Here is a 24,753-nt window from a genome sequence, read left to right on the forward strand (position 1 = left end):
ATAATCTTATAGGTTTTCTTCATAGTATATGTTTTGTCTTTCATTTTAGTTATAGAGAAGATTAGATTATAGGAGACTCTTAATGAAATTGCGAAATTGGTATTTTGAAGTCATAATGTTAAATTATCATTTCATGATTGCTAAGGTACTTCAGTCATGAGCAAATATAAGAACCTACTTGGTGTGATATCCATCCTGTTGATATTACATTATATGTGCTCTATTTGAATCTTTGTGTTTTTCTACTTTTACGGGCAATTGCTTCGTTATATTATCTTGATCTCCTATGTTTTGACACTAAGTAATCTCTTTTCAATTGCTGTAGCTTGTTTTGATTTGGGAATTCCTGGTTTTTGTCTGACGTGCGAATTAGTTGCTACTATCCTGTTATTAGCATTCTATTAGGTTTTAGTTACAGTTTAGTGATTTACTAAATGTTCATGTTTTCATTCTTGGTGATCTGGACCAGATTGTTAATGGACCTAAAGTCTTGAGCAAGTTTGTTGGTGAAACAGAAAAGAATGTTAGAGATCTGTTTGCTGATGCTGAAAATGATCAGAGGACTCGCTGTAAGAGAAATTTATACCCAGAATATGATAATTAACCTGTTTGTATTTACTAATGCCGTAATGTCCTTTACTGTTTAGGTGATGAAAGTGATTTGCACGTCATAATCTTTGATGAAATTGATGCTATTTGCAAGGTACTAACCATTATGAGTCTATATCAGATTCTCTGTGTTTTTGTAATGGAATTGGTATTAGCTGCTGACATTTATAATACTGATTTGGGTTATTAACAGAGTCAACTGGTCTTTCACATTAGTTTTCTTCTTCATTTTATGGTTGCCATTGTCAGCTTGATAAATTTCATTCGCTACTTGCAATTTCTCTGATTTATGGGTTTTCTTTTATTGTTTCATGAGTTTCTTTTGACATCATTATTATCTTTTCGCAATCCTTATTTATTTAACTTAATTATTAGCATTGATTTGCTTCTAATTTGTGAATGCAGTCGAGAGGATCAACCAGGGATGGTACTGGAGTTCATGACAGTATTGTGAATCAATTTCTTACAAAGGTACGTGAATGGTTTCAACTTTTGAGTATGGGATATTTTATAAATTTTTGTCTTATAATAATATCTATTACCAGGGAAAGACTCAACTTTTCTAACTGTGGGAATTTTATCAATGTAATCTATGGCTGACAGATTAGTTACTTTGCAGATAGATGGTGTAGAGGCTTTGAATAATGTCTTGCTCATTGGAATGACCAACAGAAAGGATTTACTTGATGAAGCCCTATTGAGGTGCTTTCTTTTCTCCTTTGACATCTAGCCTTATTGCCTATCTGTATCTGGATTGTCTCAAAGTGTTTTCTTTTTACCCACACACCACACACATATATTATATATATTTAACAATAGCACTTTTTGTATAATTGACTGACTTGCCATGCACAAACATCCTGATTTTTCTCATAACTTTTTACAAAATATGCATGGCAGATGAACTGCTGAATTAAGATTATTTCTTTTGATTTTTGTAAAATGAAGAATGAGAATGAACTGCTGGTGACAAACACAAGAAATTTTTTTTGGCAAACAACTTTTAATTTTTCTTTTCCATATTATGCAGACCAGGATGGTTGGAGGTTCAAGTTGAGATAAGCCTGCCTAATGAGAATGGTCGTCTACAAATTCTTCAAATTCATACAAATAAAATGAAGGAAAATTCCTTTCTTGCTCCTGATGTGAACCTTGCAGAACTTGGTACGTGTATTGGTGATGTATACTAGTGAGACCTATCATATTTATTTTTTAGATTGCGACATTTAAATGATGAGTATTTCCTTCTGTTATGGTGTATTCAGTATTCACTACAACAATTATGCCCATATATTACATTAAAATATAACATGTTTTAAAAAGTGCTATTGTCGCTGTGCTAATAGAAAAAGAATAAAATATTTGACTAAAATGAAATGAAATCAGGCGGTAAACAAAAAACACTTAGGCGCCAAATGAAAGACAAAAGCAAATCCCTAATCTCTCTCTCGCTCTATCTTTCTCTCTGAGCTACTCTCCCGTTCAATCTTCTTTCTTTCTCTCTGTTTGTTGCAGGTGTGTAACATGGCGACGGGGGCCCGCGGCTTGGGTCGTGTGACAGGGATGCCCGACTGTGGGTCTACGGCGTGGCTCGCTCGTGGGTGCGACGGTGCTTGCAGTGGTGGGTCTACGGTGTGGCTCGACTCGTGGGTCTACGGCGGTCTTGTACCAGGTTAGTTCCAAGTTAATGGTCTGTCTTCCATCAAGTCTCAATCTTCCATCTCTGAATTTTTTTTCCTTTTGTTTCTCAAGAAAATTCTTGGGGAAATTGGTTTTTTTGCAAGTTTGTACATTATTTTTTTAATTATTTACAGGGTGTTGCAATACTTCAGTATTCTAATGCAAATTCTACATCCCAAAATCAGATGTAATTTGTGATTTAATATGATTTTCATTTACATATAATCCAACTTAAACGTTTTTTATCCAATTTTTCGTTACCTTAACAATCTAAAGATGAAAGTTTATGTTTTTGGCTCTTATGATTATGGTTTTTCCCTAAACACCAACTATGTGAATTTTTATTTATTGATTGAATCAGTCTTTCTATTTTTTTTCAGTGTATTTTGTAATGTTTGTCTAAGTATACCCTGCCATTGCTATATTTTTGGGGCAGTTCCTTGTGTTTGTTTTTCCCAGAGTTGTTTGATTATGAGATAAAGGGTTTTAATCAATTTCCTGAGCAAGGAGGTGTTTTAAGCAGTTTTAAGCGATACAATTAGTCCCATATTGATTGTTATGAGACAAACAAATGTATTTTGAATCTAACAAGGAAAGAAAAACCATTTCGTATGGATGTTGATGTTGAAACCAATTATATTATATTGTATCCTTTGAAATAAACTGTGGTGTGAGTGCAAGCAAAGAAGTCATTAATTTTAATTTATTTGGATTGGAACAGCCTAGGCAAGTGTATTCTCTGTACCTTTTGTACTGAAACTTATTATATTGCTAGTAATTGTTCCGCTGTCTACTTTCTTGTTTGCCTGATAGTAAATGTGGGTGTATATGAGGAAATTATATAAAATTCAACTTGCTACAATTAATAAATTTGTTATTTTTATTACACAACATGTGCAACCTCAAGTGTTTTTTCATTCCCATAAAGTTGATGAGCCCTCCCTCTTAGAATATGAGAATACTTGACTCCCAAGTTATACTTTGTGTATAATACCAGAGGAAATTTTTTTTCCAGTAGGCCCTGTAAATAGAATGTTTTTGTCTATTCTGTATTTCAGATTCTAACTGATAACTACAACATGTTTGTATTTTCTCTACAGCTGGATGGAAACAGTCATGTGATATATGCAGAGGAAGAAGCAGCTGGAATTCGACTTCTCATTGATGGAAGGACATGCTTCCTTCAGGTGTCCCATCATTCTCTTCATCCAAATTATCTTGTTGTTGCCTTTTAGTTTCCATAAGAAATACTCCTTTTTAGTAGAGCACTAACTGTAAAATATTTTGTTGCATCTAGAGTGATCATGACCCATCTAAGCTCATAGCGGAGACACCATGCAAACTGATGAGGTATTTGGTTTACAATGGTAGTCATGTTGATGCTGATACATCTTATGCTGAGGTCGAGGTCATGAAGATGTGTATGCCTTTACTATCACCTGCTTCTGGAATTATTCAATTTGAAATGTCTGAAGGCCAAGCAATGCAGGTAAATTATGTTCCACACAAAGATCTGGATATTCATGACTTGCATAAGTTAAACAGTCATTATTTTTGTAGGCTGGTGAACTTATAGCAAGACTTGATTTAGATGATCCTTCAGCTGTGAGAAAGACAGAACCTTTCAATGGGACCTTTCCTATCTTGGGACCTCCAACTGCAATGTCTGATAAAGTTCATCAGAAATGTGCTGCTAGTATAAATGCGGCACGAATGATTCTTGCAGGTTATGAACACAACATTGATAAAGTGAGTATCTAATTCTGTATCTATCATGATAATAAAAAAGAAACTATGGAAACACAATATTAATATAAGAAAAAAATGTTATTTCTGCTATTTTCCAATAATACAACACTAGGGTAAGCCACTAGGTTGGTCTTGTGGTGGGGGGTTTGGGAAAGTGGTGAGACACAGGTTCGAACCTAGAATCTCTAACTATTGAGGCCTTGAAAGTGTGTTGTAAGATCAAAACAAAAAATAATACAGCACTAGGGTGTGCTGTACTTCTTATATACTAAGATCTTAACTAATTGCTAGATGCTTACAAGAAGAAGCTTAACAAGAGGAATATTTAAAATCATATACATCCACTCCTATTTTATCTCATCATTTAAAGTCAAACTTAATCTAATCTAATCTCACCATATATCTTTCAACACTTTTAGTGCTATTAAAAACTGTCAAGTTTAGTATTTTTCGGAGTTGATTTTGGCTTAAAGCCATCAATAAAATAGTGTAATATTTGGCTGAGACTGTTCCTATTGTTACTTATCTAAGTTTTACAATTTATTCAATTTTTAGCTTGAGAAGCTGAGTGACATACAGTGCCAACCTGAGTCACAGCTAAAGTTCATAACAGAGGCCTGGCTTCAAGTAAGATAATTTAACTTTTATTTCAAGGTACAATTTCTTCACTCAAAGAAATGAAATAATGTTTTCCTTACTATTTTCTTTTTCAGATCGTTGAGTGCAAGCGTGTTTTGAAATGGACATATGCTTATGGATATTATTTACCAGAGCATGAACATGCCAAGAGACAGTTCTTTAAGTACTTGCAAGGTTAGTAGCATTATTGAGCTTGATTCTAAACTTATCTTTGTTTTGCCCTCTTTTAAGTTTTAACTTTGGCTTTTTGTGTAGGTGAGGCAGAGTCTGGGTTGGAAAGAATTCATCAATGTGTAGAAAAGGAGCTACATGTTTACCTTAATGCAGAGGGCCAATCAAAAGACTTCAATGAGTTTCGCACAAAACTTGCTGGACTGACCAGGTAGTTGCCAAACCAAAAATTTACTTGGCTTTTTTCTTTGAATCAGAAGGTCCTGTGCAACATGCATATTAATATTAATTTGTCTATGTGTGTGAATAAATATCTATCTAAATATATAGGGAGCTAGTTCGGTAGGGGTGTTTTCCCTATTGGCAGGGGTCTTTTTGTATGAAAAATGGTATTTGTTATTTATTTGACATTGATGCTTTATCGATAAAGTGATTTATTATGACTGTTAGATTTAAATAAAATGATCAAAATTGGTTTTCCTATTAGTTCAAGTAAAAATGTAATTTGGAGTTGTTCTTTACAAGTATATATTCTGAATTGAATACTTGTTCAATCATCTACGACAGTACATAGCAGAGATTTCTTCATCAAAATGACTGGTTTATGGTTTTCGGTTTTCATTTCTTGTTGTTCCTCTAGTGTCTTTACTCGTTCTTCCAGATGTTTTATGTTATCCCCATTTCCTGTCAGGGTTTTGGGCCCTCGCCCCGACCCACGGTCAAAGGGACCGGTTCGGTATTTGGGCCTGGTCTGCGGACTACGGACTGGGCCTGTGTAGAAGGGTCCGGGACGTTCCTCCGGGTTCATGTTCAACTTGAACGGTCCCGGCACTGTCCGGAGTGCCCCCGAACCATCGCGGCCATCGCGTCCCAGTCCCGGGCTCAGAATGGTCTGGGCCCGAAGTAAACGCAGCGAGCCAAAGGTAAACGAACCTGGACCGCTTCATCCCCAGGCTATGGGTCAGGCGTCCAGGACACTGAAACCGCCTCATTTCGCGTGGGCATTGTCCCCCCACTTTTCACCTGCAGAAAGGGTCACCTTGGGATTATCTGCTGGCGTGTCAGGACTGCGCAGCCAAGTACTCTGACCGGTCTTGTCCCCTGAATCGGCCTCGTGATTCGAAGTGGTCAGAGCCAAAGTGCCGTTTTGTCGGGAGAATTCTTGCGTCTCAGGGCAACTAATTGGGCCTGAGCTGGTTCGGGTTTGGTGTTCTGTATATCTTTTTAGCTCGGGCCTCCATTAGGAAGGCCCCTTGTGCACATTCCCCAGATGGGTCCGGGTCGGGCCCGGCCCAAATCTGATGTCCCCCTCGACCTATAAATATAAGTTGTAATGCAACGTAGAAAGAGGGAGAAGGCAGAAACTCTGCTCAAATACAGTTAAACAACTCCATTGTAAAAGCTTATCCTAGCTCTATTACAGACTTATATACAGACTCGTGGACTAAGGCTAGTTAACGCCCCAACCACGTAAAGATCTTGTGTCGATCTTCCATTTTCATTATTATTATCAGTAAACATCCTTCTTTAAGATAGTTGCCGAAAATCTCGGTTAACAGTTTGGTGCTTTCATTGAGAGCTGAAGGAAGCTAGCGCCGACGTCAGGCCTTTGCTATGATGGTGAACACGCGTCACACCACCTTCGACCCTACCAACCCAGAGCAGGGTAACGGAGACCCACTGCCTTCTCAGAACGTTCCTCAGGACCCGCCTGAAGACGTGCCTCTTCAGACATCTCACCAGGACGAGTCGCAAGACTACGAGGGTGAGGCAGAATATGAAGTAGAAAACGAAGAGTACTACGAGGAGAACGAAGGGGAGTATCACGATGAAGCCGCGGACCCCGAAGTCCCTCTCGATGGTCAGCAAGACTCGGAGGTGACTAGGCTGAGCCAGCAGATCCTAGACCAGGAGGCCAGGATGGCCGAGCAGGCAGAGGCGCATCGCCGGGTGCAAGAGTCTCTACAAGCCCTGCAAGCTCTGATGGCCGCGCAGGGCCCGGCAGCCAACCCCACAGCTGGCCCGCAACCAGAAACACAACAACCCGCTCCCCAAGCGCAAGCCGGGGGCCCCAGGGGTGCCAGTCCGATCCGTCCGCCAGAGCATCTCCCCGTCGCGGCTCCGAAAGTCCCGGACAAAGAACGACGGACGACTCGGAAAAAGACTACCCCCGTCAATAAAGCCGGGGCACGTTCATGGTCGTTACCCAGGAAAGAGAAGGTGCGCCCTGTCCCAGGACGAGGCCACCCTTTCGATCCGCAGGGGGTACGGCCGCAGGACGGTCAGCCTCGGCCCGCCCCAAGGGCGAACGGGAGGGAAAAGTCGTTGCGCCCGAGTGCCTCGGTCAACAAGAACCATCGGGAACGATCCCGCCGCGAGGATCGTAACGCTCTCAGCTCCGGGGATGACACTTCTCGGGTAGATTTGCGTGACGGACTAAATGCCCGGAAAGAGCGGGCCCGCAAGCAAAAAATCCTTCCTCGAAACGGCGACCTCAGGAACGACATAAACGACAGGCGGAACGAGAGAATCCCCCTGGAGGACGGCGCGGCCAGGCAGCTCATGGAGCAAATGGCAGCATTAAAAAAGGTCACCGACCGCTTGGTCCGCAAGCAGGAAGGCGCGGACACTGACTCTGACGAAGAGGACAAGGAGCCGTGCGCAAGACATATCCTGGACGCCGCATTGCCCAAGGGGTTCAAGATGCCGAGTCTCGCCGCCTACACTGGAAGCACGGATCCTAGGGATCATCTGTCCCAGTACAACCGACTCATGACCGTGGCTCATGTCAGCGACGACGACAAGTGCCTCTGCTTCTCCATCACGTTAGGCGGTCCCGCCGAAGTGTGGTGGAAAAGGCTTAAACCGGGGTCCATCCAAACATGGTCCGGGCTACAGTCGGCTTTCCGAAAGCAATTCGTGGCCGCCATGAGGATGGACATGCAAATCAGTGCCCTCGCCAATATTAAGCAAATGCCCGCGGAAACATTGAGGGCCTACATCCAGCGCTTCACTAAAGAAGCCTCCAAGACAAAGGTCGATGACGGACAGCGCCTGGTGGCACTACAATCTGGAATCCGGGCCGGGTCCCCGCTCTAGGACGACATGCAGCGCAATAAAGCCGCCACTCTAGAAGAGTTTATTAGGAGGGCCCAAGGAATCATCAACTGGGAGGAGGCTCAGATCCAGGCCTTTGGATGGCCCTCGGCTCCTCATCCAGTCCCTCAGACGATTCCAAGAGGTGCGGGACATTTCCCCGCACAGTCCTACGCAACGCCCCCCATTGTCCAGGGGGCGGTTGTCGCGCCCGGCGTTAGTTACGCGCCTACGGTGTATGGTCCTGCCGCTTCGGGATACGCCCCGGCCCAATCAACGCATTTCTCCGGGTATGGCGTCGCGCCAGCAGGGCACAGTATGGCCCCCGTCGTGGCCCAACAATCGCATACCGGAGTAACCGAGGCAAGCGTGAATCCCTCCCGGGGTAAGCGGGCCAGCAAAGGCCAGAACCGGCCAGAGTTGGCTAAAAAAGGGAAGAGAGGCTATGAGCCCCAGTATTCAGAATACACTAACTTGGTGGATACCCGGGAAAACATCTACCTGGCTACAGAAAGAGCGGTCCACTACCGGAAACCTAGCCCCATGTTTAGGGGGGGAGGAACCCCAGAGACACCAGCAAACGGTGCGCCTATCACAAAGATGTGGGCCACACCACCGACGAGTGTCGGCAGCTCAAAGATGAAATTGAAAACCTCATCAAGTTGGGACACCTCCATCAGTGGGTAAGAATGCCCGTAAGCGTCCCGGGCATGACAGCAAACCCCGCGCAGTCTACGGCGCCGGCAACGCCCCGTGCATACCCGCCCCAGGGGGGGTATGCGCCGGGGCTCCCGGCACAGCCCCCTCAGGGGAGCCGTCGCCACGCAGGCCCCCAGTCCTGGAATGCCCTATCCTTCCGGAGCAGTGCCCCCTCGAGTGGACGGGCACGTGTCGACCATATCAGGCGGACCCCACCTAGGAGGACCTTCGAAGAAAGATCAAAAGCGCTATCTGAGCGAGCTGGACCATGACCAAGAAGTTTGCGCCCTCGTCCAGGCCCCTGCTCAGCGCCCCAAATTGATGAACCTCCCCATCACATTCACGGAAGATGACGCCCGTAACGTCCATTTCCCGCACCACGACCCACTGGTCATAGATGCTCAAATTGCCAACAAGATGGTGTCCCGAGTGTTGGTGGATGACGAAAGCTCCGTCAACTTATTGTTCAAATCCGCCTTTGCCGCCATTGGCTTGACGGAGGCTGATCTGGCGTCGTGCCCGACCCAAATCTACGGCTTCAACGGAGACGCGCTCCTCCCCATGGGAAAGGTGCAGCTGCCTGTAACTCTGGGGGACGCATTGCAGCAATCGTTCAAGTTCTGCACCTTTGTGGTGGTGGATTGCCCGACCGCTTACAACGCCATCTTTGGCCGGCCTGCCCTGGTCGAGTTCGGGGCCATCACCTCCATCCGCCATCTATGCATGAAGTTCCCGTGCAGCAACGGAGGGATTGGGACGGTCTGCGGAGACCAGAAAAGCGCACGGAAGTGTTACCATATCTCTGCCTGTCCTGTTTGTATGGTCCGGGATGAGCCCGTCGGGCCGGCACTCCGCCCGCCCGAGCAAGCTGTCCAGGACGAGGACGATCTGGACCCACGGTTGGGAGAGGAACACACCCTTGAGCCAATGGACGAAATAGAAGAGGTATGCATCAGCGGGTCCGACCCTGCCAGGGTCATCCAAGTGGGAAAGAGCCTGCCGGAAGACATTCGGGCCGCCATTATCGCCCAAGTCAGGGAAAACCAGGATCTTCTGGCATGGTCCCACTCCGATATGACCGGGATCGACCGCAATATCATATGCCACGCGTTGAGTATTGACCCAAACGCGACCCCGGTCCGCCAGAAGCGCAGACCTTTGGGGACGGAAAGGGCCGAAGCCCTCAAACTGGAGGTAGAGAAGTTGTCTTCCATTAACTTCATCTGCGAAGCCGTGTACCCCGTATGGCTGGCCAACCCGGTCTTGGTGCCGAAGCCTAACGGGACATGGAGGACCTGCATCAACTTCACGGACCTCAACAAAGCATGTCCGAAGGACTGTTTCCCGCTCCCCCGGATAGACCAAATGGTGGATGCTACGTCCGGTTACGAGACCTTGATTTTCATGGACGCCTACTCGGGCTACAACCAGATATCCATGCACGTGGCAGATCAGGAGCACATCAGTTTCCAAACCGACAAGAGCATCTACTGCTATGTCGTCATGCCTTTCGGACTCAAGAATGCCGGAGCAACCTACCAGAGGCTCGTCAATCGAATGTTTAGGGCCCAGCTGGGGTGAAACATGGAAGTATACATCGACGATATGCTGGTCAAATCCAAGACGTCGCGGGAACATTCGAACGATTTGGCGGAGGCTTTCGCGGTTATCCGGAAGTACGGGATGAAGCTGAACCCTAAGAAGTGCACCTTCGGCGTCGCATCCGGGAAGTTCCTGGGCTTTATCGTGAGTTCCCGAGGAATTGAAGCCAACCCCGAGAAGATCAAGGCCCTGATCAACATGGCCTCTCCCCGGAAGCACAAGGACGTTCAAAGCCTGACGGGGCGAGTGGCCGCCCTAAGCCGTTTTGTCTCCAAGGCCACGGACAAGTGTGTACTACGTGAGCAAGCGATTACTAGACACCGAATCTAGATACCCGCTAATCGAAAAGCTGACTTTCTGTCTCCTGACGGCATCCCGGAAGCTTCGACCTTATTTCCAGGCCCACACGATAAAGGTCTTAACCAACCACCCCCTGCGGCAGGTGTTGTAGAAACCTGAGGCGTCGGGGAGACTCCTGAAATGGGCCATGGAGCTGAGCCAATTTGATATATCTTACGTGCCCCGGGTGGCCATTAAGAGACAGGCCCTGGCCGACTTCATCGTCGAATGTTCCGGGGTCACCCCAGAAGAGAGTGCCTCCGCGGCCTGCACTTCTCCTGTTTGGAAAGTCTTCGTGGACGGAGCATCGAACGAGAACGGGGCCGGCGCCGGGATCATCCTGGTATCCCCGCAGGGGCACCAGCTACAAAACGCCCTCCGTTTCCAGTTCAAAGCGTCGAACAACGAGGCGGAGCATGAGGCCGTTATAGCCGGCTTGCGTCTCGCCCGAGAAGTAGGGGCGGCGAACCTCGAAATATACAGCGATTCTCAGTTGGTAGTCAGACAGATTTCGGGGGAGTATCAAACCAAGGGAGAACGAATGGCGGCATACGTAACCCAAGCGAGGGAGATGCTCCAAGCGTTCACGGCGCATTCCATCCGCCAGATACCCCAGGAGAAGAACGTCTTCGCGGACACATTAGCGAAGCTAGCAACTGACGCAGAGGCTGAGTTGGCCGGGCTGGTCCCCGTCAACCATCTCCCCGTCCCAAGCATAGGGACACCGACCGTCCATGTCGTCGATCACTCCAATTCATGGATGGGGCCGCTGATCCGCTACCTGTCCACCGGGGATATTCCGAACGAGCGAGTCGCGGCCAGGAAGCTCCTGTACCAGGCCCACTGATACGTCATGATGGACGGGAAACTTTATCGCCGGGGACTGTCTATGCCTTACCTCAGGTGCGTGTCCGGGACTGAGCTGGGCGCCATCATGCATGAGGTCCACGAAGGCTTTTGCAGAGATCACACAGCCGAACCCAGTTTGTCCAAGAAGATTCTGCGCCAAGGATATTTCTGGCCCACCATGAAAAAGGACTGCATAGACTACGTCCACAAGTGCGAACAATGCCAGAGGTACGCGAAGATCCCTCGGGCCCCCCCAACAGAGATAACCTTGATGAACAGTCCCTGGCCCTTTGCAGTGTGGGGGATCGATCTGGTAGGATCCCTCCCAGCCGGGAAAGGAGGGGTGAAGTATGCCATTATGGCGGTAGACTACTTCACGAAATGGGTTGAGGCGGAGCCTATGAACACGATCACGTCCAAGAAGGCCTTAGATTTCGTCGTTAACAACATAGTGTGTCGATATGGCCTCCCCTACAAAATCGTGTCTGACAACGGGAAACAATTTGACAGCCTCCACTTCACGGATTTCTGCGAGAGGCACGGTATAGTGAAGAGTTTCTCCGCCGTGGCCAGGCCCCAGGCGAACGGACAGGCCGAAGCCGTGAACAAAATGGTATGAAAAATGGGGTGTTTTCCCTATTGGCAGGGGTCTTTTTGTATGAAAAATGGTATTTGTTATTTATTTGACATTGATGCTTTATCGATAAAGTGATTTATTATGACTGTTAGATTTAAATAAAATGATCAAAATTGGTTTTCCTATTAGTTCAAGTAAAAATGTAATTTGGAGTTGTTCTTTACAAGTATATATTCTGAATTGAATACTTGTTCAATCATCTACGACAGTACATAGCAGAGATTTCTTCATCAAAATGACTGGTTTATGGTTTTCGGTTTTCATTTCTTGTTGTTCCTCTAGTGTCTTTACTCGTTCTTCCAGATGTTTTATGTTATCCCCATTTCCTGTCAGGGTTTTGGGCCCTCGCCCCGGCCCACGGTCAGAGGGACCGGTTCGGTATTTGGGCCTGGTCTGCGGACTACGGACTGGGCCTGTGTAGAAGGGTCCGGGACGTTCCTCCGGGTTCATGTTCAGCTTGAACGGTCCCGGCACTGTCTGGAGTGCCCCCGGACCATCGCGGCCATCGCGTCCCGGTCCCGGGCTCAGAATGGTCCGGGCCCGAAGTAAACGCAGCGGGCCAAAGGTAAACGAACCTGGACCGCTTCATCCCCAGGCTATGGGTCAGGCGTCCAGGACACTGAAACCGCCTCATTTCGCGTGGGCATTGTCCCCCCACTTTTCACCTGCAGAAAGGGTCACCTTGGGATTATCTGCTGGCGTGTCAGGACTGCGCAGCCAAGTACTCTGACCGGTCTTGTCCCCTGAATCGGCCTCGTGATTCGAAGTGGTCAGAGCCAAAGTGTCGTTTTGTCGGGAGAATGCTTGCGTCTCAGGGCAACTAATTGGGCCTGAGCTGGTCCGGGTTTGGTGTTCTGTATATCTTTTTAGCTCGGGCCTCCACTAGGAAGGCCCCTTGTGCACATTCCCCAGATGGGTCTGGGTCGGGCCCGGCCCAAACCTGATGTCCCCCTCGACCTATAAATATAAGTTGTAATGCAACGTAGAAAGAGGGAGAAGGCAGAAACTCTGCTCAAATACAGTTAAACAACTCCATTGTAAAAGCTTATCCTAGCTCTAATACAGACTTATATACAGACTCATGGACTAAGGCTAGTTAACGCCCCAACCACGTAAAGATCTTGTGTCGATCTTCCATTTTCATTATTATTATCAGTAAACATCCTTCTTTAAGATAGTTGCTGAAAATCTCGGTTAACATTTTACATAATTGATGGCATCTCCCAGAACAGAAGTCTTGTCCATCTGTTAAGAGTTTACCATCATTTACAAATTTGAGAAATATTAATGGCTTTACATATATACAATGTAGTATTGAGATCCCATAAATAGAAACTTATAGGATTATATAGTCATATCATGCTGAATTAATTGGCATAAAACAAGCAGTAAGTACCTTCTTTAGACCTGGAACCACGGCGGAAAAAGCCACTACAAGAATTTTACCATTTAATTACATTAAATAATAACATGTTTTAAAAAACGTAACTAACTCATACTAATATACATTTATTATTTAGTACGAACCTTGATATATTTGTCAAAAAAATATAATACTAACATTCCATTTTGTCTCTCTCTCCATCTCTGTCTCTCTCATCCATTTCTCGTGTCACTCTCTTTAATTTCTAGCGATCTCTCTCTCAATCTCAAGCTCTCATCGGCATGGGTATGTACTTCGAATCTTCACTTTTGCGATCTCCACTCATATTTTTTCCCAATTATAACCCTAATTCTCACTCTACTTATCATCTTTCCTTCAATTTCTCTTTCTGTTTTGTTTATCACTGAATCATTGATTTCGTTTCATTAGTTTTATCATTGCAAATATGATAATAATAATATGTGATATGGTGTGTTTCAGAATAAAAATGAGTAGGCTATTGATATTGTGGTTTGAGTATTTATTTTTTTATTTGAACAGTAATCTAATTTGATTTGAATCAATAATTTTTGTGCTCTGTCTTGTTACATTGCCTTGTTTATGCTCTGTTTTCTTATAATCGTAATTCTGTTTCATCAGCTTTTTTATGTGTTATGGTGTGCTTAACCTATGCATAATAACTGTTTTGATTTCTTATTATTTTTCTTGACCCTGTTTTTATTTTTGTTACCTTTTGGGGAACTGAGGCATTTATAAAGGGATCTCATATTTTCATCTCAGCTAGGTTTGGTTCATTTGGCTATTTTTTCACTTTCAAGGTATTCATTATTGTAGAGAAAATGCTCAAGATAGAACAAACTTTCATGGATTTATCATTTCCCTTATTTGTATTGATAATAAATCTGATTTTTTTCATCCTTTTAAATTGGAATACAAACTGTTTTTGGTTTTTTGTTCTTTCTATGTGTGTTGTGTCTGCTTTTCTTTTTATTGTTGGTTTTATTTCAAACTGTTGCATTATTGTTGGCCTTTGCTATTAGTTTTTCTGCTGCTTTTGCTGCCTCTTGTCGTTGTATTTAAGATTTTTTTTGTTCTTTTTATTTTGTGAGCTCTAGTTTCCAAGGACTCTATAGTGGGTTTGGATAGTTTCTTGGTTGTAAGAGTTGTCATTTTTTTTAATGATGACTCCTAATTAAAGGTTGAATGATGTTTATAGTTTATTAATTGGTATGTAATTTTGCTTTCATTTTAGTGGCTTCATTGGATTTCAAATTGGAGGGAACTTTATTTGCAGCAGTTTGCAAGAGGTATGTTATCTTTTATTTTTGTTAAAATACTTTGCAAATGTTAGAGGAGTTTGAATATCTTAGATATTCATCCATAGTGAAGTAGGTTCTGAGATTATTATTATTGTGTGCTGCGGTGATAACGGAAGGTTGAGAACTTGTGTGTATTAGTGAAGTAGGTTTTGATAAATTTGTGTGCTGCGGCGAGATAAGGAAGAAATCTTGTGTGTTGTTTGAATATTTTGAATTGATAATGATTGATGGTTGATTAATAAATATGGTTGGAATGTTTTCTGATTTTCTGTTAGTTATTTGATGTATATCTAATAAACTTCAAAAGATTAGTATCCCTTTTGTATACACCTATAAAAGATTAGAGGATCAATATTATTACCCTATATTAATTATCCATTTTCTTAAACCTCTGTAAACATGAAAGATTTAATGTAATATGCTTCATAAGATGTAATGTAATGACTAATATTCACGAGTTCATGAGTAGGTGACAAGCCAAAAACATCAAACAGTGCAAATAAATCTTCTAAAGTACTTGTATACGTTGTTTATCAACTTCAATCATTAACAGAGATCCTAAATTCCCAGTGAGAATTTCCAAAGCATCCACATACTTTGCTTGTTGCTCCAATATAGAAATGTATACCATCGTAAAAGCAATGTATGATCTCCCTCATTCTACAACTATTTCGTTGATCAATAAATGTTGTGTTTGTGTCCTAGGTAGGCATGTTCATTCCTCAAATACATATTGCTGGATACATGCATATATGGACTTTGTGTTGAAAACATATACCCACAAATACAAATACTTTACATTTATAGCACATTCCTAAAGGTGTTTGATATACAAATGTATGCCTTTTTGGGCAAAAGATAGTCCTCCTCAGTGGCCGCTTGAACCTCTGGTCCTTCATATTGCTCATCAAAGTCTTCATAATCAACAGCATCTTCAGCCTTCTCATCATAATCTATGTGTGAGAGAAACACAATGAACATAATCAGAAAGTTTGACAAAATGAAATGAGCTAAACCATAGACTCTAGAAAACATATTATTTATACATTATTTTATTTTGTTTAATAAGAACTAGACTCTACTATTGTCAAAGACAAAATATAAAGGAGATGAAAAGTCCACTGAAATCCAAATAACAAAAAATGCTCAATCTCTTGAAAAACCAAAAATACAATTCTTGAATTCTTTTTAAACAAATCACTGAGATGCCTACTTTAGCCAAAATAATATCAATCTCTTTTTCAATATTAAAAAATTTCTCTTGTCCCTTTCTAAGCACAATGACCAACAAATAGCCATCACAGCAGAATCCCACAGCTACTTTCTATTTTCGTTACCCACTCCTAAAAATTGAAACTTAACAAATTTACAGAGTACTGTAAAGTAATCCAAAAAGCCTCCAACTATAAATAGTTTTACATTTATCCACAATCTTTCAGAAAAAGGCAATGAATAAATAAATGATTGACTGTCTCATTGCTGGTTTTGTGCAAAACACCAGCTCTGAGACAGAGCAGAATGATCCTTTCCAATAGACATAGTGAGTTCCATTCATGTAGAAAGTAAACAGCTAAAATCTTAGAATTTAAAGTTGTCCTTTAAAAGTACTTCCTCAATTTCACAATCGTCCCAAAATCCAAGTCTTTCTTCTATTTCTACCTTAACCCTCACCTGAATATGCAAATATTGTACAGTGAAGAATCATGTTGCTTCTAGGTTCTCCAAGCAAGAGTTTTCTATGACAGCTATTGTGATGTAATACTAGTGATCTGCTTATGGGTTCAAATCAAACCATTACACTAAAGAAACTGAGAAATGCCAGGGTCCTCCAAAAGTATAAAGAAACTCTTCAAGAGGAGTATAGAAATTTGGCATTCTATACTTGTCAGATATACACTTATAGGAACCAAAAATTCTACAAAGAAGTACATAGGATATGTAAAGCTACCTCACATATATATATATATATTCTCTTAGTCACTAAGTAGACTAAGTGCTCTCAGTCAACATATGTCTTTTATTTATTTATTTTTTGCTGGTAGTGGCTACTAAAACAGTCGTATGTAATGTAAAAATTCTACATTTTTATGGAGTGGAAAAAGTAAATATAAAATAATACGAGGATAAAAGTGGCAAAAATGGACCAAGAGATGCTTATTCGCTCTTTTACTATTAGTATGACACTTTGAATTTTTATTTCTTTGATGCCAAGAATGACTGTTTATTTCTTTCTTTCTGACTTTTATTATAAGGTTTTTTTGTGATAATTGATAATATGTTGTTATATATGATTTTTGTAACTCATCAAAATTCGTACTAATTATAGAAACGGTTGATCAGAAACTAGTCAAAGAGTTTGCCAAGTACAAGATATGTCACCTCCATCTACAAAAGGAAAGAGGCCAAAACACATACCTACAGGAAAATTAGTTAAACTCCTCAATGAAAAGAGGAAGAGCTTTAGACTAAATTTGGAAATGGATAAGGTTGTTGAAGAGAGATATGGAGCAAGTGCACAAAGGATGATGAATTGAAGGATGGAGCAAGTTTCACGCATGGTTTACTTTTGTGTATCTTGTAATGTTTCTATTTTTCATTTTTGAAGTAAAAATTGTTCAAGATTATAAAACTTTATTATGTTATGCTTTCAAACTTAAGTTAGAACTAAGATCTCATGAAGTAGACACATTCATGGTTTGAATTAGTTATTGTTTAATGTAATACTTATGGTTTATCAATCTATTGAGAATTACATTTTATGATTAATTTTGAATTTTTTTTATCAAAATACAATAATGAAAATCTTTTAATTAAAAAAAAACCATATAAGTATACTTATCAAAATAAAATTTAAAATTTTATTACTATATGTTATGATTTAAAAACATATTATAAGCGTAAAAAGTCGTTATGGTTTATATAATATAACAAACTAAAAATGTTATCAAAACAATCAAATGTAACAGTTGAAAAGTGTTATGAAAAAAGTACAAGATTAAACTTCAAATTTATAACCAAAAACTCTATCTAAATGTTATTATTTGAATATTATAGCACCTAAAAATGTGTTATTGAATAGTTTAAGATAACACCGAACATAACATTCAAAAACTGTTATAGAAAAGACTGGACTTTTAATAACAGGGGCTATGTTAGTATTTTCAGAAGTGCTATCAATAGTCCGCGTTAGCAGTTTTTAAGTGTTATGAATACTTTTTTTTCTTGTAGTGCAAGTTGGTGATCCCCAACATTCTTCGCTTGGGTTGTGTGAGTGAGAGTTCTTTGTTCATTATTTCTGTTATTGTTCTTTTATTCTATTGCTTTTCATCTTCTTCTATTATTCTCTATTTACACTTTTATTTGTAACTTTGTTTTTGTAATCTCATCTATAATTTTCATTCTACCACTTCTATTTTATTTGTATCTTTTTGTCATAGGGTTGTATTTTCTATTTCTATTCTCTTCTACCTCTTTATATATTTACATGTATCTTTTGTTATAGAGTTGTAATACTATTTAATCAATATTTATTTATTTGTAATATTCGATTACCAAGAATCCGTTTGATGCACAATTTTTATATATAAAGATATAAATATTGTCCTTTTAATTTGAGAACACATTTAATTCATATATATGAATAAAAATTATGTATATATATATACATATAGAAATTGTTTTATACACATAAAAATAAAATTTTAAATAGAATAAAATACTAAATATAAAAAAATATCATATATAATAATAATAAATGTATATATATATGAAATCAGTCACATCCTCTAATTAAAACGAGACATCATTCAAAACTATATATTATCATTTTTCTAGATAAATTAATCAATAATTTTCCAAGAGTATATAGCAAATTATAACAAAAAAAAATAATATTCAATAAGTAATGAAAAAATTATTCCTATTGTCATCTGGTTTCATAAATCAATGGGCATTGTAAACATGATGAGGATTGGAATTAATGATAAGATAAGTGTGACATTTAGCTGCAAATAGATTTACGAGTAGCTAAGTCATGAGAATAGCTTGGAAACAAAGTAATCATGATTAAAGTTTCAGCACCAAAAAAAAATAAAAAAAAAAGCATTTCCCAATTAATGTGCCTCTTCAAAAATCATGCCACTTCACATATCACATGCTCTATGGAGAAACTTTTAGAAACAATTTGCTCTTAAACAAACATATATTCATACTTATACAGTTGACATACAGATAATAATGCAAATGCAACAGGGGAAGGGGACAGGCATTAGATTGTGCTTCATTGACTTTTGTCCAAATGAAACTGTTGCACCACTAAATGAGACAAAAAGCTTTTTAATTATTTAATATTTTCAGATTTTTAGTTGCATTAATAATTAACTACAATATTATGAAATGGAGAAAGCACTTTGTATTGCCTCATTTGGTGGAGACCCCGCCTATGTAACACTAATTATTGTGTCTAATTAATCGATCCAAAACCCTACCTTGCTAGCCTAGCTAATAAATCTATATAAATTGCTCAAATTATATCGAGTATGTTTTATAAATATATCACTAACCATTATTTCTTGTGTTTTTCCTTTCCATTTCTTATATTTTTCATCTATAGTTCTACTTCCAATTCTCTATAAATTTCTTCAGAAATTATTGAAGATTTTTATGGTTTTTTACAAAACAGCTAGCTAGAGAGTCAGAGACTGAAGGGAGAAAAAAAAAAGTGGGAAAAATGAGACCGAGAGTGGTGGCGTTAGTACTGGTGATGGTGGTGGTGATCGTGATCGGGTCCAGCTCGGCGGTGAACGTGAAAACATGGGGACTGGGGAGGGAAATGATGAAGCACGAGCATCGGCAGCTGGGAGCAGCAGTTGATCATGGCAGCGATGACAAAGTTGAGGTTGGGTATCCAGGGAGCAGTGTCAATAACCACCACTACATTCCTAGGCAGGACTTCAATAACCATGGCGGCGATGATGATGGAAATAATGGCACCGGCTAAAATATATTACTGTTATGTATATACATATATGAATTACTATAGCTGAGAGATGAGATGATGATATTATATTGGATAATTAACCCTTTATAGTTGAGTATGCAAACTACTACTTATTTATCCATGGTGTTTTCCATAACTATATGGCTGGAACAATATTTATACAATTATATATATATATAAAGTTTGTGCGTGGATAGGTGAAAAGGATATTATTTATGAACTAGTGTTGTGTTCATTTGTGTACGAGTATGGAGTGTATGAATAAAATTGCATGTTGTATTTGCTATTGTTATATGCAGTACACGTTAATATATAAAATTGCTTAATTTTATTTAGAAAATGTATAAATTTAATTTTAATATATTTTTCTAGTTTTCAAATAAATTTTAGATAAATAAACTATAAAGGAAGAAGTTTAATTTTTTAATTATGATAAAGTATCCCAACATATATGCCTTCTTCCAATTAATTATAAAAATAAATAAATCAAATATGTCAATCAATGCTGTTATTAATAAACTGAACATATATATATGCATGATCGCAACTTCTGTTCTTTTATTTCGGTTATCAATTATCGTAATTAATAAACATTTTAAAGCTATATCAATATAAATTTAAAGTTTCTATCATAATTTAATTATACCTGGGTGTGGGCGCTGTTGCTTTAAGTGTTTCGAATAAAACTGTTATTTTTCAATTAATAAAATTGTTATTATTATTATGGTAAATAATTTTTAAACTAACTAATTATTATTTTGTTAAATACTGAAATATTAAGATTATGTATTATATACTATTATTGTAATAATATTTTATAATATGTAAATTTATATTAATAAGTGTTCAATATTTAGTCTTATATTAAATATTATTATAATAAGATTTTATAATATTTGAATTCATATTAATATAATTAGTATAAAATTAGGATTATATATTATTATCATAATAATATTTTATAACATTTAAACTTATATTAATATAATTATTATATATCTAATTTTATATTATATATTATTATAATAAAGATATTTTATAACATTTAAATTTGAATTTATATTAATATAATTATTATATATGTACTCTTATATTAAATATTATTATATAGTAATAATGATATTTTATAATATTTGAATTTATATTAATATAATTAATAAATAATATTTGAATTCATATTAATATAATTAGTGTTATCCAAAAAGCAGGTATGGGTGACATGGCAGGCGTTTGGTACACGTGGCTGACACTTGGCGGAAGTCTTGTTCGACCATCGACCAGAGAGATTCCCATGGCGCAATGCTTAAACGTTATATATGACTAGCTTGGTCGTATACTCACTATATTTGGAGAAAATCTTATGCCGTTATGATCATATCCGAGATTGTCTCCCGTGATTTCCTGAGTATCCGATTATTGAGGAAAGAATATTTGTAATTGATTCATGTAATCCTCCTTGAGCCTATAAATAGAGAAAGATAACTGAAGGAAAGGGACTTTTGGCGATTAGATTAACGATTGTACTGTTTATCTCTCTCAGGTCTGTGAAACTCGGAGAACCTTAGTTCTTTGATCACTCATTTGAGATCTCATATCAATAATAGCTCAAGTGAACATAGGTTATTACCAGTTTCTGGGGCTGAACCACTATAAATTCTTGTGTGCTTTACTGTTTTTGTCATTATATTCATTCCAACATATCTGTCTACATCAAGAATTTTGACTCCGTGTCAGTTGACCAAAACGAGGGTCAACAATTAGTAAAAAAAATTAGGATTATATATTTTTTGACAAAAAAATTAGGATTATATATTATTATCATAATAATATTTTATATCATTTAAACTTATATTAATATAATTATTATATATATATATATCTTATTTTTATTATATATTATTATAATTGTTGTACCCTAAAAATAAGTGTGGATTCAATCACTCAGTTAAGGGTACAACAGTAAAAAAAAACACATGGAAAAAGCAGACAAGTAGAACATCTAGCTAATGTTAATGTGAGCAGCTCGAGTTAGGACTTGGCAAATCGCTTCGCAGGACAATAATCCAGTTTGAGACATGTAATGACCAAATTTCCTTTAGGATGCTCTGAACTTAATCCAAACTAAAGTTCGAACACTCTTCGATCACCAGCTCGATGAAGATGTTCAGCTCGTGGAAACCTGGTCATGGCGCATAGTGAAGGATCTTCAAAAGACTTGGCGCTCTTTATATGCTCATTAATGCCCAGTATGTATTATATATTTATTGCCCAAGATAACGGGAATAATTTCCATAGGCAATCGTATCCCTATGTAAATGAGAATTATCTTGGTTGATTGTTTACCATATTTATGCACATGGTTACCCAAACCTATTCGGAGTGTCCACTGTAAATACCAGGAATAATGGACAGGAAAATGAACCACTTTTTGTAATACAGAGACTCTGCAAATATTGTGAGACAATAATATTGTTTCGTGGACTAAGTGGATTTTAACCACTGAAACACATAAAATTGTGAGTGTTAGAAGTGGTTCATATAGTTCATTATAGTTTAGAAAAGAGCACTAATATCTTTCTTATTGGATTTCTTAATCTACTGTTAGCAAAAATCTGTGTTGATAGTTTGGTGCTTTCTTTGAGAGTTCATTAGTGCTTAATCCTTTACAAGTTTCATTCAACATTCATCATGGTGGTGACTTGATCAATGAACGGCAACGAAATGGAGTAGCCTGGTGGGAAAGAGGGGCGTCATACAGCCGTCCCCACTGAAAAAGGCCCAGACGTTCAGCAACGTCCTGGAAAGCAACACGTGGGCCAAGACGATGCTGAGAGTTCAGCATCACTCCCACCAAATCCTCATCCAGAATATCTAACAACCATCGAGATGGAGAATGCCAAATGAAGGAGCCATCTCGCTCAAGCTAACATGAAGATCGAGGAGGTCCTGACTCGGTTACCTCCTCTTGCAACCGATGCAAATGTCGAAAAGAGGCAAAGTGGGTCCCATCACTACAAGAAAAACAGTATTCATAACACTTAAAAACTGCTAACCAGAAGTATTCATAACACTTCTCAAAATGCTAACGTAGCCCCTATTATTAAAAGTCCCGTCTTTTCTATAACAGTTTTTGAATGTTATGTTCGATGTTATCGTAAAGTATTCAATAACACATTTTTTGTTGCTATCATATTCAAATAATAATGTTTAGTTAGAGTAATTGGTTATAAATTTGAAGTTTAATCTTAAACTTTTTGCATAACACTTTTCAACTGTTATAATTGATTATTTTGATAGCATTTTTAGTTTGTTATATTATATAAATCATAACATTTTGTTACACTTATAATATGTATCCAAAACAGCCATAAATGCCATATTAAAGGTCCAGTAATAAAATTTTGTTATTTTAATCTAGATAATAAGTTTTTAGTTGTGTTGTATAAGGATAATTATAAGTTTTTTTAAAATGAAAAGGTTTTTATTATCGTATTTGGATAAGAAAAATATCAAAATTAATCACAAAATGTAATATTAAATAGATTGATAGATCATAAGTATTACATTAAACAATAACTAATTCAAACCATGACTGTGGCTACTTCATGAGATCTTAATTCTAACTTAAGTTTGAAAGCATACATAATAAAGTTCTATAATCTTGAACATCTTTTACTTCAAAAATGAAAACAAAAACATAGCAAGATACACAAAAAGTAAACCATGAAACTTGCTCCATCCTTCAATTCATCATTCATTCTGCACTTGTCTTTGTTGTGGGTTGATTTGCTTATCTGCATAATAATTTAAATAATTAATGCTTAAACTTAAAGATAATAGTAAACTAAAAGATTACATAAAAAAAAGTTAATTACCTAATTATGACATTATCAGCTGACCATGAAATTATACTACCTATAACATCTTCTATAGTAGACATAACTCCTGAAGGCCTCCACAGAAATGCATCATTCTTTCTCACAAGATCTATCTCCACTTTCATAGCAATAAGCCCAAGAGGAACATGGTGAACCTCATCATTTGGGTCACTTGAGACAAAATAGCCTTCTACAATAATTTCACCAAATCCAAATGTGTGATTCTTGACATTCTAACAATATATCGCTACACTTAATTCATATATAGTAATTACTCTTGAAAAGTTCCAGACACCTGCCTTTATATAATTTGCAATGTCTTAATTGGAATTTATATTTGTAAAGACAACCAAGGAACATGGAGAGAGACTTTTTGATGCATTTTCAACCATTTACAAGAATATTTTTTTTGTATATACAAGTCATCAAAGTTTAACTTTTTAAGAAAAGTGATAAATATTATTTTTTAAAATAAAATGTCTTGTATTAATTTATAAAAAAATACAAGGATGTGGAAAAACCACAAATAACAACAGCAGAAAATTACATATATAAATATTCTCATTTTTTAACTCTCATGCTAACTAAACTATAAAAAAAAAAAAAAACAACCAAGCCTATACATGGAAAAAAAAGTTCAAACAAAAAACCAAAAAGAAGAGTTACAGAATACCCTTCCAATTTCGAAAGAGATCTAAGAAGAAGATGATAAATATGAAAGTTGATTTACATGATTAAGGAATTTACAACAAGAATATAAATTTGAGAAATGAAAAAATAAAACTAGGAATTTCAAAATCTTAATTATATGGTAGTTTTCATATAAAGTTAAAATGGCTAGTATACAGTAAGAATCGTCAAATTAGTCCATCAATATAAATGAAAATTAATTACTCAAGCACCAAACAATTTCAAATAAAATTTCCTTCCAATTTGAAATTTAATTGAGCCACTAAAATGAAAGTAGAATTACATTCATAATTTTTCTTATGTGTCTATGAAAAATTAAAAGAAAAATCAAAATAAATAAACATACAAGTGTATGCTTTTATCAATCTAATTAATCTACCATTATCAATTCAAAATATTCAAACAACACACAA

General features: G+C 38.4%; 1 long non-coding RNA gene across 1 annotated transcript; it reads left to right on the top strand.

Moving 5' to 3' along the window:
• The first annotated feature begins 485 nt into the window (after window positions 1-485).
• Window positions 486-1,083, top strand: LOC133789895 (uncharacterized). Its single transcript, XR_009873772.1, has 3 exons — window positions 486-569; window positions 648-703; window positions 1,015-1,083. It is a non-coding gene; the product is annotated as an uncharacterized LOC133789895 (long non-coding RNA).
• The last annotated feature ends 23,670 nt before the right edge of the window (window positions 1,084-24,753 follow it).

The sequence above is a fragment of the Humulus lupulus genome, chromosome 7 (assembly GCF_963169125.1).
Source record: "Humulus lupulus chromosome 7, drHumLupu1.1, whole genome shotgun sequence".
NCBI classification, from domain to species: domain Eukaryota; kingdom Viridiplantae; phylum Streptophyta; class Magnoliopsida; order Rosales; family Cannabaceae; genus Humulus; species Humulus lupulus.